The sequence below is a fragment of the Lagopus leucura genome, unplaced genomic scaffold, assembly GCF_019238085.1.
Source record: "Lagopus leucura isolate 7727_CA_CO unplaced genomic scaffold, USGS_WTPT01 Super-Scaffold_100017, whole genome shotgun sequence".
Classification (NCBI taxonomy): Eukaryota; Metazoa; Chordata; class Aves; order Galliformes; family Phasianidae; genus Lagopus; species Lagopus leucura.
The window spans coordinates 8,186,131-8,200,284 of NW_024962271.1; the positions used below are offsets into that span (position 1 = coordinate 8,186,131).

At 37.7% G+C, this 14,154-nt stretch overlaps 1 long non-coding RNA gene across 4 annotated transcripts in view; it reads left to right on the forward strand.

Moving 5' to 3' along the window:
* The window catches only part of LOC122183175, a 368,354-nt gene that overhangs the window by 209,734 nt on the left and 144,466 nt on the right, over positions 1-14,154 (forward strand). For all 4 annotated transcript variants that reach the window (XR_006180127.1, XR_006180126.1, XR_006180128.1 and 1 more), the window contains 2 exons: positions 9,625-9,657; positions 11,776-11,855. This is a non-coding gene — a long non-coding RNA (uncharacterized LOC122183175). The remainder of the gene's footprint in view (positions 1-9,624; positions 9,658-11,775; positions 11,856-14,154) is intronic.

Genomic DNA, 14,154 nt, shown 5'->3' on the forward strand with positions numbered 1-14,154 from the left:
CCCCCCCCTTCATGAAAGTAGGGATAGTTTTTTAATAAATATCCGAGTGTGTTCTAGCTTTAAGGATGATATGCATTTAATGTGGCTCATGCTATATTATTCTTGCTTAACTTGGAGCTTTTGATTTAGCTTTCTAGTTTAGCTGTGGTATTCCGCAGGGGATATTGTTGGTTTCCAAATCTTTTGTCAGAGTAATTGAGCATAACATCTTTGCAGGTTTGTGTTTCAAAAGATGCATTATCTTTTCTTGTCCATTTGTTCTATCTGAGCTATTCAAAACTTTTAGCTTTACAGATCCTGTGAAAGAATTTGGGTTTTAAGGCTGATAACTTATGTTTCTGCTGAATTTGCAACTCTGCATGTGATGATTAATACATCTCTCCATAAATAAGTAAGAAAAGATGGTATCAGTAAATTGGTAACAAAACAGAAGAATTTCATTAAATTCAGTATTTTGCAAAAGTCTTCCATCCTTTTAGTTCTTTATAAATTAAACTTCATCCATATCTGGCTGGCTGAAGAATGAATGTCACATATAAGATATCTCCTTTAAATATCTTCTTGAAAGTAATCTATATGATTTACAACATATTGCAATTAACACTGACCTTTTGTCTGCTTCAAAAGAATGTGAGAAACAGTTCTTCTGACATCAAAGAGATTTTCTAAATTTCCAAAAATATTCCTGATGAAAGTTGTTCTGGCTAGGAAAAATATGTCACCTTTATTTGAAAGACACAGCACACTTGATGGATTGTCTGCCTCTTCCCTAAACTTAGTTCCTTCACAAAACTGGATTTAGAAAGAAATTCGCAAATATAGTCTTTTAGAAAATGCAGATACCTCATAGGTAAAATTATGAATCCTGTATTTGTGTTTTAAGATTACACAACTATTTATTCAAATCCAGAGACTGCTACTTGCTCTCCCCTTTCTTCGAGCTACTTCACTACAAACCTACAACTGCAGTTCAGTTTTCAGCAAATCTAATCCACTTTTTACTCAAAATGAAAAAAAAAAAAGGTTTAGTTTTCACAAATCTCTATATTTGACATTGTATATACATTGCTTGTATCAATGTGCTTTAGACCGATTGACAGCTTTCTAAATATTTGCTACAGATTCCAGTATTCATAATTCACTCTGTCTGATTGGCCAGTAGAATTACATTTTATCACCTCTGATGGCTTCCTGGATGACTCTGTCAGGTTTTCGAAGTGACTGCATAAAATGTTATGCCAATGGTCTGATTTTTCATATTCCTTTTTCTCTATTAGAGCTTTTAACAGTTACCTTTGTGGAAAGCAGATAAAAGGACTGTGAGTAGGATCAAATCATTTGATGTAGCTGAAAGTAGAGTCCAGCTTGTCTTTTTTTGCTTTCTCCTTGTGCTTCACTGGTCCCTTTCTGAGGGTTGGGAAGGCTTCCCTGGCCAGTGTCCTGGTGGTACAAGCCAAGCTGACGTGCTGTTGCTCCGGGCACTTTGTTGGAGCAAGCTCTCCTTATGGCAGCCCTGGCTCAATGGTGTGGTATTAACTGTGAGCTTGGGAGAGGGGAGGAGGGATCAGAGCACGAGTTAGGCCAGCTGCCAGCCACACTAAAATTACTTCTGTAACCACTCCAATATGTGTACCAGAATTTAGGGACTCTGATATATTCAGACAGAACAGTTTTACACAAAGAGTAGTTGAAATACAGTCTGGAACAAACTGCCGAAGTCAGCATTAGAAGCAAATAGTGTAAATCAGTTCAAGGAGGAGTTTTGGAAGAAGGCAGCAGGAAGAGCACAGAGCTACTAGCTTGAAGTTCAAGTTTCAGATGATGAAATGCAGATTGATTTGTATTTCCTGAGGTTATGAGGGCAGGTCTTCGTGGACTGTATCATCCTCTTTGAGCTGTTAAATGTTTGTATGTACATTTGTGCTGTGTTTCGTTCTCTTTCAGTTCAGTGGTACTTCTCCCCCCTGCTACAGACTCACTAGATTTGCTGAATGTAATGCATATCACAGAAACTCTGATTTCCAGCATCTGGATGAACTTCACTGAAGCCAGAGAAGTCATTTACTTACAGTGATGTAAGGAAGTATGCATTTCAGCTTAAGGCATGTAAATTCGTATGCATTGTACTGTGTTATCTCTTAAGTTAAACATCCAGATCATTGTGTGATATTTAAGTCTGCACTGTTTTGGTAAAGAAACCTGGACTGTGAAATCAAGTGTGGAAATGCTATAGGAGTTTTAAGGTACCACTGATCCCAGTATTGCCATGCTGCTGTTATGAGAGTTGTGTGTCACAGGAGGGGCAGAACAGAAAGGTGAGGTGGGGAATGCAAAATTCACGTGACAGAATAATATTTTGTTCCTGTGGCCAGTGATATGTGACAGTGACAGAGTCCTGAGCTAACTCCTCCAGCCCTACAGGACTCCTTGTAAAAGACTTGGGAGAGCAGCAATGGGCCTGATTTGCGATGTGCTGTGCTCCATAAACTTCATGACATGTCGACATAAGCTGCATTCGTTACGTGTGTTGCTGGATCAGACCTTGTACTGCGTTTTTACCTAGATTTCTTTTTCCTGAAAACTAGACAAACACCAAGTTTGTTTGGTAATGACACAGATCACCAGTACTACTACTACGCAAGAAAAGTGGTTTTTATTTTATTGCAATTTTCGGTTTCTAAGTGATCAGTTGTGTTAAGTAACTTGTTTATATTTTGAGTAGAACTGTTACAAACCTACAAGTTCCCTTTTCTTTCTAAATTGCCTTTTGCTGCAGCTCTGATAAGCAAAACAGAACTGTCTTTTGTTTGTTTTGATGGAAGAACCCCGTCTACAGTCTCCTATTCAGGTTTCCTGTGGATTGGGTTTCTTGCTTAAAGTAGCGTTTCTTTTCACTGAGATTTCTGTATTTCTAATGCCTTCTGCCTCAGCATAACATAAAAATCCTCTCTATCCACTCAGAACTGTACGTATTGGTGTAGTAAAAGAGCATAATGTACCTCTTCAAGCTTCCTACTTTCTTCCTAAACTCACAGTCCTGTTGGAAATTAGAAGTGAATTTCCATAGCAAAGAAACATAATAAGAAAATTAATGGAATATTTGTAAATGGTCAGAAAGGCTTGATTCTTGCTTCATAGAAATTCATAACCTGGGCCAGCACAATCTCTGTTCCCTCCTTCTCAGCTGTAGTTGTGTGGGTATTGTGTTTAAAGCCCAACAGAGCAGTAGCAACAAGACGGAGCTGGCCTTACAGAGCCGTAGCAGCCGGATGATTGGATCCCATTTCCCACAGGTTTTGAAGTCTGCAACTGAAAATGTCTTGTAACTCTATTAGGAAAGACCTATGGTGATCAATAGAACCAACAAGGCCACACGAGTATGTCTCAGAGCACAATGAAAATTGCACATCCCATGCTGCTCAGGGGACTTAATATTTTTCAGTGATTTTCTCACCCCATCCCTTGCCCATGTTTACAAAGCAGTTGTCTGGTGCAGCTTTGCTGTGAAATGTAGGACCTGGTTCATTGTTGAAGTTACCTCCATAAAACAGCTCTGTATATTTCCTAAGGTTTCTAGTAACTCAGATTAAAAAAAAAAAAAAAAAAAGAGAAAAAGAATATATCTTTAGTTTTGTAAAGATTGATTGATAATTTGAAGTGGCATTCTGCAATTTTAAAGACCAGGATGTCTGCACTGGTGAGAAAAGAGGGCCATATTCTCTTACCCATCCCTCTTGTTTGAGGTGAGGGGCAGAAGGCAGGGGTGGGGGTTTGGTTTTGCTGGAGCTGACTGGTGCTTGACCCATAGGTTCAACAGCACTGTGAGATCCAAGTGCTCACAGATCGCTCCCTACGCGTTCTGAGCTGAGTAGACCTGAAACAACAATGGGATTGAGATTGAGATTTAGCTGCAAATATCTGATTGGAACAGCATTTTTATGGTTTTATATATTGACAATTAATATGGTCTCACTGATAATAGAGAGAGAAATAGATCTTTTTTTTTTAATGTATATATGATTCTAGACCATCTTTGTATATGCTGCAGTGGACTTGATCATGCAGATTTAAGCTGTGAAGTACTCGTGTAGAAATTAGCTTTGCTTGGATGGACTTTTTCAAAAACTTTGAGAACTGAGTCCACTTTTAGTGACAGCTAAGTGACTGCTTGTTCTATTTCATAATTATTTTTAGTTTGCTCTTATATACTTCCTATAATATATTGTTATAAATATCTTCTTTTTAATATGAGAAAAACAAAATACTTGCATTGAGGTGCACAGGGACTCTTATAGACAGTGTATTTAGCTCAGAGCACGTGAAAAAAATGGCTATTTGACTAGGTTAGCTTTGGGTACCCTCAGGCTCTTTGAGATTAGTTTTAGATTCATATGCTGTGGTCACTCATTGACCAAGCTGTTTTAACACTTATACATATCCAGCAAAGGATCATTTCCCTCAGGCATGGTTTTCTTTCAGTCATATTTAGCAAAACCATTAAACACACTTGGGACTTGCAGTGAAGAGAGAAACAACTTTACATACACACAATTCAAAATAATTTTCTTCTTCGGGAAAAAAAAAATTACTGTTAAGTGTTGAAGTCTCAGTTTATCAAAACTTAAGGTTGATACAACCTTAAATGGTTCTGTATAATTCCCCTGCAATTAAATGCCTTCTAGACATTTTTTTGCCAATATTTTTGAAGTGGATACAAAGTCACTTTGTTCCTAAATAAGCAGAAAAATGAAAGTGTTCTCAGTTTTGTGTGCAAGAGTGATTGACAGATGATACAGTGGAGGAATGGGAAGCAGATGTTACATTAATTAGTTTTTATCTTTTTAATAGCCTTTTCCTTAGTAACCAAATTTTATTTTCCAACAAATCCTCAAACCTTAAGTGTTTTGGCTTTGATATTATTATAAAGAGAGCTTCTAAAGCCCCTTCCCCATGTTTTAGAGTAGTTGAGCATCCCCAGTGGTGGATGAAGAGTTTACACACAAAAAGGGTGCAATGCGGAGTGGCTTTGGCTGCCTCGCACTATGGTGTTTAGCTGTGCCACGCTTTTGAGCTCACGTGTAGCTTCCTTCATTTGCAAAGTCATATTGGCTCCAGTTCATTGAAATTCAACACAGGAAGAGTAAGTGTTCACAGAAAGGCTATTTGTAGGACTTGTTACTGGACCCTAAATTTGGAATTGGAAAGTGTTCCCAGATGGCCTAAAAAGTGAGTATTTTTGGTTCTTCACTGAAGAGGAGTCGTATTAAATTCAACAAGTTCTCTTTATTAAACAAGTTGTGGTCCTTCTTAAGCATATCTTGGCTCATGGTTTATAGAAAATATTCTTCAGTTGAACAATGTATCTTTGAATAGAACAGAAAAGTATGTAAGAAGGTGTTGTTCTTTCCTTTTTTGTGTACTGTCTGTGGTTGTATTTCCCTGTGGACAGAGTTCCTGTTTGTGGAAGACAGTGACTGGATTCTTTCTCCCTGAATGGCTATCCATTCTGGGTAGGCATCTGAGTAAGGGCTAGCTCCCAAATTATCTGAGAAGTAAGTGATGCTCTCTCTTCTGATCTATCTTAATTCAAATACCGTGTCTGATAGGTTTCACTTAGGAGTTCAGACTCGCTGCTGCACTTTGACTACTCAAACCAGAAATCTCCAGTGACGCTCCCTTTGCTTACTCTGGCTGGCTTTCATTTGAACTCTTTTGGATCTCTCTACATATGAAGGCATGCGTGTGAGTTCATCCCTCCCTCCCTTCTTCCTCTGCATTGACATCACCTGAACTGCTTAAATCTTCTGATTTAATTTTCACTTCTATAGCATACTTGTGAAATTCCTAAGATTTCTATTAAAGATAACACAATATCTATCAGCTCCATCACGGTTAGATTTAGAATTTTTACAGATGTCTTTTTTCAGATAGTATCAGTGACGTTCATGTAGAATTGTTATTCTGTAACTGAGTGTTTTCAGTTACTGCAGGTATTTACAGTCGTGTATAAACATGAGGTTAAGAAAGACTTCTTTTAGGTGGGACCAAAACAGACAGATTTGCAAGCAGTGATTTAGCTCTGTTTTTTGGTGTTTTTTTTTTTTTTTTTCCCCTGTTAATGTCTTGATCATTGCAACTGCTAAAACTCAGAATAGATGGTAAATTGAAGACCTAATTTTTGCTTGGCATTTAAAATATTCTTAACCTGTGATACTCAACAAAGCTACTTGGATTTGTAACTTGGTCTTTTTGGAAATCCTGGCAACTTTGAATGGAGGAGTCCTGCTTGAGGAGATCTTGAAACTGTTTTGTTAAAACATAAATTCCAGGAACAATGCTAATTTCTAAATCTCCTGTTTCTGATGATAGTTCTTCTCTAATCAAAGTACTGTTTTTTTTCAACTTCTACTCTTGCTGCATTCTGTTCTAGAGACTGAAATTTTGGGAAGTGCTCATTAACTTTTGGATGTTTCACTTTCTCACCCAAGTAACCAAGCTCTTCCTTTGTCAAGGCTTGTTTTGAGCAATTGTCTAAGATCACAGTCTATCTGATAATAACTAATCATAAAAAAATCTATTAAAAGTCTATCTGAAAATAACTGACTATAGTGCAGTTTTAAGGCCTTTAATTTTAGTCTTCTATAATGCCTTTTTTCAGCTGTGCATCTTGTCATCTTTGGCTATTAGAAATTCTAAATTTCAACATTGAAAGTGCTAATTCCTTCTGGTAGTGTTTCATTAATGCTTTGTGGTTTAATATTTCATTATATGCAGAAGTCAAGAGACATTACAGAATGAAAAGTGCTGTATAAGTTTTATTCTGTTGTCTACTTCTTGCCTGTTATGTAGCAGAAGTGCTTACTTCCTGTTGATTTTCCAGCAGTGAAAATTAGAGATATTTTTCTTACAGGTAAAATAATTAATGCTTTAGGTGAAAATGAATACGATTTATGTGTGTTCAGTCATGCAGAGTATCAGCTTGTTTTTTTTAACCATATTGTCAGTTTCTGGTGGTTACAAAAACAGTTTATTCAGAATTTTATCCTTTTCACAATAAATTAGCACGTTTGGATTTATTATCTGGAATCTCCATTGCACGCATGGTAGGCTAGAGTAAGCATATTATCTCAGAAAGCCTTGACATCTCCTGAAAATATTAAATGTTTCAGAGACTGTAAGAAGCAAACTAAAACTGAAGGTAAGCACTTAAATCAGCACTATTTTATTTGTGGGTTTCATATTGTCAGTGATGCGCTCTCTGTATGTACACCTGAAATAAGTAACATAACAAGTCTTTACACCTGAATTTCTTTAGTGGCAAGCTTAGTTCTGTTTATTGATGTGGTCAGCCAGTGACTGCACCTTTGCCTACATGCCACATTACTGATTTTACATCTCCCAGAGGCAGAATCCCATTGTTCTTTTCAGTTTCTTATTATTTAAATCACAGTGTATATCTCTCTTACAGAAGCCTCCTGATGGCTCTTCTGCTTTCAGTTTTTAATTGGAGAAATTTTTACTCTGTCCAACTCTACAAACCATTATATATATATACTTTTTTAGTGGACCATTACTGTTTTAATGTTGGTATAAAAAAGTTCTCAGCCTCCTCCAGCAACACTTGCAATCAACAGAGAATGGAACTCTTGCAGAGGGCACCTAAATACATATGGCTACTTGTTCTGAATAATCTAGAATAGGATCCCTTTCTCTGATTATTCTAGTCTAGCAACAAATGGACTAAATGTGGTAAGCAATCACAGAATTGCTCAGGTTGGGTAAGACCGTCAAGACCATCAAGTCCAACCACAATATTGAGCTCTAAAAGTGCTTTGTTCATGTTTCATGAGAGTCGACTTCAAAAACTGTGTAGTGAATTTCCCTAGGAAAAAAAATACTGAGCTAAATGTTCTTTAAGACTTAGCAGGGAAATGTTTTAGAAGTCTGAATAAAATACAGTTCAGGGCCAATTTTTGCCCGGTATGTTTGTGTTAAAATCTGAATTCACACGTCTACTTCCCATCAGATTGGGCTTCTAGAAATCAACACAAGGAATAATCCCATGTTACAGAATGGATTTTAATTTTCTCTGAAGTTAAAGTGGTTCTGCTTTACATTGGAGCAAAAACTAAGCTTTGGCAATGTGGTGAAACATTAGAGAATACTCCTCAAATTAGTTACAGAAATCGAATGCCAGGGCAAATTAGAAAGAGGCAGGAGGGGGTGAAATATTTTATTTTAAAAATGCTCTATAAAGACAAACAGGCAGTAAATTAGCAAAAGAGCTTTCACAGTTATTCATGGAAACACGTTTGAAAAAAACATGGGGTTGGTTTGTTTATAATTTGGCAGAATTTTCCAGTGTTTTGTCAGTTTTCCACAGGCCTCTGTGCATAGGGCTCATTGGGAGCATCACCAGAAATCTTTGAGGATGACTTCAGAAAGTGACATGGAGGAAGGCAGCTGAAACGGCAGTGGAAAGCAACAGACTCAAAGCCAGGCGTTTCTTTTGAAAATCCTTCCATTTCAAAGACATATATTTGAGTAGTAGATATGTGAAGTGGATCTAAGTGAAGGGATCCATGGATCAGGATTCTGTGATTCTGTGATCTACCTGCATCTAGTCCTGGATACTTCAAAAGCTGCAGCTAAAAGTGCAACCCAAACTTCCCATGTGTTTACAGCAGGTGGTATTAATTTATGTCATTTAGATTAATAGTTGTTGTTTAACAATAGCTGTTGATAAACTAGCTTTGTTATAACAATATGCAAAAAACTGCATTGAAACTGAGGGGGGATGGGATAGGATATGACAGCCAAATGCTCCACCCTGTATTTATATATATATATTATTCCTCTGTCCATGCACAGAAATGGTAACTTCAGTTTACTGGGAGTAGTGAAAAACAGCCACTTGCAAATTAAGTGAGACAACAACAGATTGGAGCTGTATATATATTTTTTATGTTGCTTCCAACCACAGTGCAAGTGTTAGGAAAGTAGAGGGAAGCTTTATTGGGAAATATATTGGTTTTTATTTCAGTAAATGCTTCTGGCTCAAAGGCGCCCATAGCTTAACCTGGTAATCGGTGAGAAGTAGAAGGGCATGTGCTGGCAGAAGAGAAGAGAGCTGTGAAAAGATCTGTCCTTAGGACCTGTCTATCTTTCTGTTTGTAATAAAAGTAAGAGAAAAAAGAAGCAGTGTTATCAGTACACTTCTGCAAGTGAATTAGCTAGCACAGATTTGATAAAGCTTATAAACCCTCTAGAGCAATCGTGACAGTTTGCTGGCTTGGGCTTTGTCTGCTGCCAGTTACTCCTTGCTAGTGGCACTCTTTATTTATGCTTCAGTACCACGTTATCCTCTGGGCTTCAAACAGAAGGGACCTGTCTGTAAGTGTTTTGGTTGTGGTGTTAAAAAATAAGAGTGCAGCAAAACACATGCAACAGTGCCCAAATCCGTTTCAGCTAGTTTCCCTTCTCATGGTGGTGTTTCTCTGCGATTGTTGGGTACGCACTGATTGTGGCTGAGGTGATGTATGTCTGGCTTCCACTAGAGAGTGTCACAGACTTATCTGAATGAGTGAAAAAATTCAAATGGATGCATCATCTGCTTTGTTGTAGGCAAAGTGGCGTGACCTCAAAAACAGTAGACAGGTATGTCTCTGTGTATGTTTTCCATTTCCTATCACTGCCCATTTGTCCTTCACTGTACAACTAAAAATGAACATAATTCAGGAGGCAGCCACATTTTTACACATGCTAGTTTTTATCCACTTGACAGTGCATGCACATTAATGTTATGATAACATGTCATCTGATGTATTTTCTTCTCTTTTGTTCTCAAAGTAAATATATACTTCAATATATATATATATATATATTATTTTCAAATGCATCTTGTTCTTAGAATAAAGCATTCATAAACAGTCTAGATTTTGAACCAGCCTATGTAAAATTCTGCATGTGGGAATCCTGGAAGGAAGAGGTTTCAGTTGTGGTCCATTAGCAAATTCTCATCTCTGGACTGAAGATGTATATGCATAAGTAGGGAAATTGAAAAATGTTGTTAGGTAGTCAGAAAGCTTCCAAAGGGATCTCCAGACAAGGAGCTACAGTAATACCATTAGATGGGTATTATTATAAAAAGAAAAAGAATAATTTAAAAGTGAGGACAATAGGAACACCCACAATGCACCAAGTAATTTTTTTATTCTCTCAAATTTTCAATGGAAGTGCAAACATTGAAAGTTATTTTTCATACATGGAATGCTCCTGAATAGCTCTTGTTACTTTGTTCAACTAAAGAATTACCCATGAAGATATTTTATTTAAAAAAATGTAAAATGTGAATGCCGAGCTGACCGCTGTGGTGCTGAAAACCAAGATATAATTCTCAAAGTTGGTGAGCTCTCTTCTCCCTGAATTTGCAGTTCTGTAGTCCATGGGCAATGTCTTTGTCTAATATAAATTGTTGTCCTTCTGCTTTAATTAATATATTACCTATGTGGACAACAGTGAGGTTAATAAGAGAACCTGTCATTTGTTCCCATCTTGTCCTCACATCCAGGGGTGTCCAGAAAGCCCTAGATCACTTGGTGAGTTTTAAAAGCTCTGGAAAACTCAAAGACAGAAGCAGGTCTGGTTGAGCTCAAAATCTTTACTTCTTTATCTTTTCCTTGAGAAGCGATAAAGAGCTGCATAAAGGACCTAAGTATTTATCAATGGTACCAGCAGTTAATAGACCACAGACAGAGGGGTCTCAAAGACCTGAATGCAGAGTGATAAAAAAGCATTTTTTATGAAGTTTGGGCAAGGTAGGTAGAACAGTGAGAGCAATTATGTCAGATCCTCCCATGGTGAGGTGAGCTGTAACGTAGGCTTGTAATGTCATTACGAAACCGCAAGGAGCTGAAAGTTAAAGATCTTGTGATACATCTTTGTAAGGTTACATGTACTTCTCGTGAGAGCCTCAGAGTCGGTTCTTAAAAACTTCTGGTTTTTTTAATCTATTTAATTTCTGTAGTCAGCTTCCCCTCTTCCTACTAGAAGGGAAAAGAAGTAAAAGTGATATCATCAAATCTATCTGCTTTAGTTAAACTCACTTATATTGGAGTTGCTACAGACCGATCCTTTGAGTGTGCAAAATGGGTTTGAGACGTCTTTTGAAATTTTTGCTGTTAATTCTGTTTGCAATGTACATATGTTGGAGCAAGAGAGATTTTCTGTTGTTGTCTGGCATTCACTGTCACTGAAGGAAGATGTTCACCTTGTGGGCAACTAAAAAGCTATCCGAAAAAAATGTAAGACCTTTAAAAATTTCTGTTAAGATTAGGTCCCAAACAGAGGTTTTGTTAGTTTCTGCATTCAGTGAGAAGTGTGAAATAACCTCTCCCCATTGTCAGGAGAAATCATGACTGGAAAAAATGGAGGACCAAGTAGAGGACTTGTTTTCTCTTCCCAGCCTCCCTACTTCTCTTAACAAGCAGTTTTTAAGTGCAGAAGTATGGATAATAATAAAAAATGTAAATAATCCCTTGGCTCAGACACTGCTCTTTCAGTGGCAGCTGGAGATGTTACTCCTCTGTCCAGCTCTTGCTCCTCAATCTGTCTATCTCCTAGGGTAACTGTGAAGATGAAGGTAATCCCAAATGCTTTTTTTTCTTTTTTTTTTTTTTCCTAAAAACAAATGGGGAAAGTAAACAGATGAGCTTTTCAAAGATGAATGCTATTCTTTGAGTTCATGAAACACTTATTTTTTCTTCTATTTTCCAGAATATATTATGTCATTTGCACTACCATGGTTACAGGAGGAAGGAGAAGTTTCTGTAGTCTGTCAGTTGCTCATGGCTAAGGTGTGAATAATTCTTGACCTCTTTATCTCAGTTTACTCTTTATAGTTGGAATTGAAATGCATCTTGTATGAACTTCTTTGAGAATGTTTAATTAATGTTTGAGAGCTATGAGACCCCTTAATAAGGAGTGGTCTTTGTGAAAGTGAAGGTATATTTATTAATAACCAGGTGGCTGTTCTGCATGCCATCTTCTCATAAATAGTACCCTAAAGAAAAAAAAAGAAAAATACGAGTTGAAATATTTTTAGGAGCTTTTGGATAAGAATTGCTACCTCATTACTGAACAGAAGTAACTTTGAAAGATAGCTTATACAGCCATACTATGTGCTCTTTTATTGCATGAGGGATTTCTAACAGTCAACAGAATTCCTTCCTGACGACCTGGAGAGAGTGTGATCTAACTCTTTCAAGTTAATCATGAACCACAGAGCAAGCACTGAGTAAACTGATAGCATAAATTGAAAGGTCACAGCCTGCATTGAGAGAAAGGCTGCAGTACTTCCCACTTGAAAGAGACATGACAAATCATTTTGCTCTCTGTCATAGAGGTATAGATGACTGAGGGCAAGAGCATGCTCAATTAGAGCTGAGCAGAAAGGACAGGGTGCCTCAACACACAGCTCTCATGTCCCCTCCAGTTCTCTGCCTTTGGCAGGCAGTGAATGCAGTCTCAGCTTGTATCAAGGCTTGCATTCCCTCCCTCCCTCTGGCTGCGCTGCTTGAAGATGTTGGTGATGCAGCAGCTGTGGGATCCGTGGTGGTTTGACTTGCCTGTGCACCACTGTGCACTGGAAGAACCTTTGTGAGGAGTAGGTTGCAAATGTCTTTATTCTCCTGGAGAGTTCTCACTGGATATAGGGATTCCCAAGGCCTTGCATCCCGTGTAACATGGACGCATGCGTGTGTTTGCTTGGCATGTGCTGGGGCCACAGAAAATGGAGCTCAGATGTATTAAAATCCAAAGTACACTAGAATTTAGTCATGCTAGCAGAATTTGTAAGTTAGAGTATGCCTGTATCGGGATGAAAAATAATGGAATTCATGATTCAATGTGAGAAAACAGCAAAGGCTTAAAGCCAGGATGCATGTTTGTCTGTTCCCTCTTCATTATTTTGCCTGAACGATCTCTTTGTGCCAGGTATTGTTTGTCCTCCAATCACTAGAGCTACTCGTTTGAACAGGAATAAATACGTAGAAGCATATTCATGCTGCACACTTGAGGGCAGGTGAACACTAAATTTACCTCAAAGTGCTTTAAGTGTCAGATAAGATTAACCATCCACTAATCTGTCTAACAATTCACCAGAAGTTCTGCTTCCTAGCAGTGCTTTTGCATAACAGACAAGGCAACTCCTGTGCTGCCTGGTATTTGGTTAGCAGAGGGCACTCTTGGGTGATGGAACCACTTACACGCAGTGGGCTGTTCCACACAACCTTTTTCATGATGAAGAGCAAACTCTGCCCAAGGAATCCCGCAGAAATAGCAGGAAGAGGTTTACAGAAGTTAATGGCCAGGTACTAATGTAGCTCCTGTGTTAGATGGAGAAAATGGTGATGTGTGTCTTTTGAAGACCACAAATTTTACTTCACTTTTTGCAGAAGTAAGGGTAAGAACAAACTGAAAATTTTGTTCACAATTAAAAAAAAAAAAAAAAGGGAGAAAGAAGAGAGAAGTATTTTTTTTCTTGCGTATAACAAGACTACTTAAGTATAGCAAGTTTTCCCAGGTGCTTCAGGAGCAGAGCTGTAATTCCTGATCTGAAGTACTATCCAAAAGAAATAAGCATGGCACAAGGGTTAACATGACTAGAAGAATGCCTGGATTTTGGAGAAGAAAAGGGACTCCCTGGTTTGAATAAACCTTAACACCTTGACAGGGAAGTCAAATCAATTAGATTTGCATGAGACACAACAAAGCATGTGTTTACTCAGAATTCTCTTCAAGTCCCAGGAGAAATCTGAATTGGAACCCATATTAAAAAAGCCATCTGGGAGTATCTCACACCAGACGCCTTTGTGTGAGAAAATCTTTGCATTGGCCTAAGAAAGATCTCTCATCACAATTGACCTTGGTATCCAATTAATATCCTGGAAAAAAAGTTATCTCTGCCTGTTAAACTATAAGCAGGTGCTGGTAGTATTTTCTTAGCAGAGACTTCTTTTTAGATATGTTTGGATATATTACCTATAGATATATTTTAGTTATATTTTGGAGAAGCATAAAAGCTTGAATTTGGGGAGAAAATATTATCAGATATTGAAAAGAGCCATGGGCTACTTTAGAAATTGCAATAAGGCA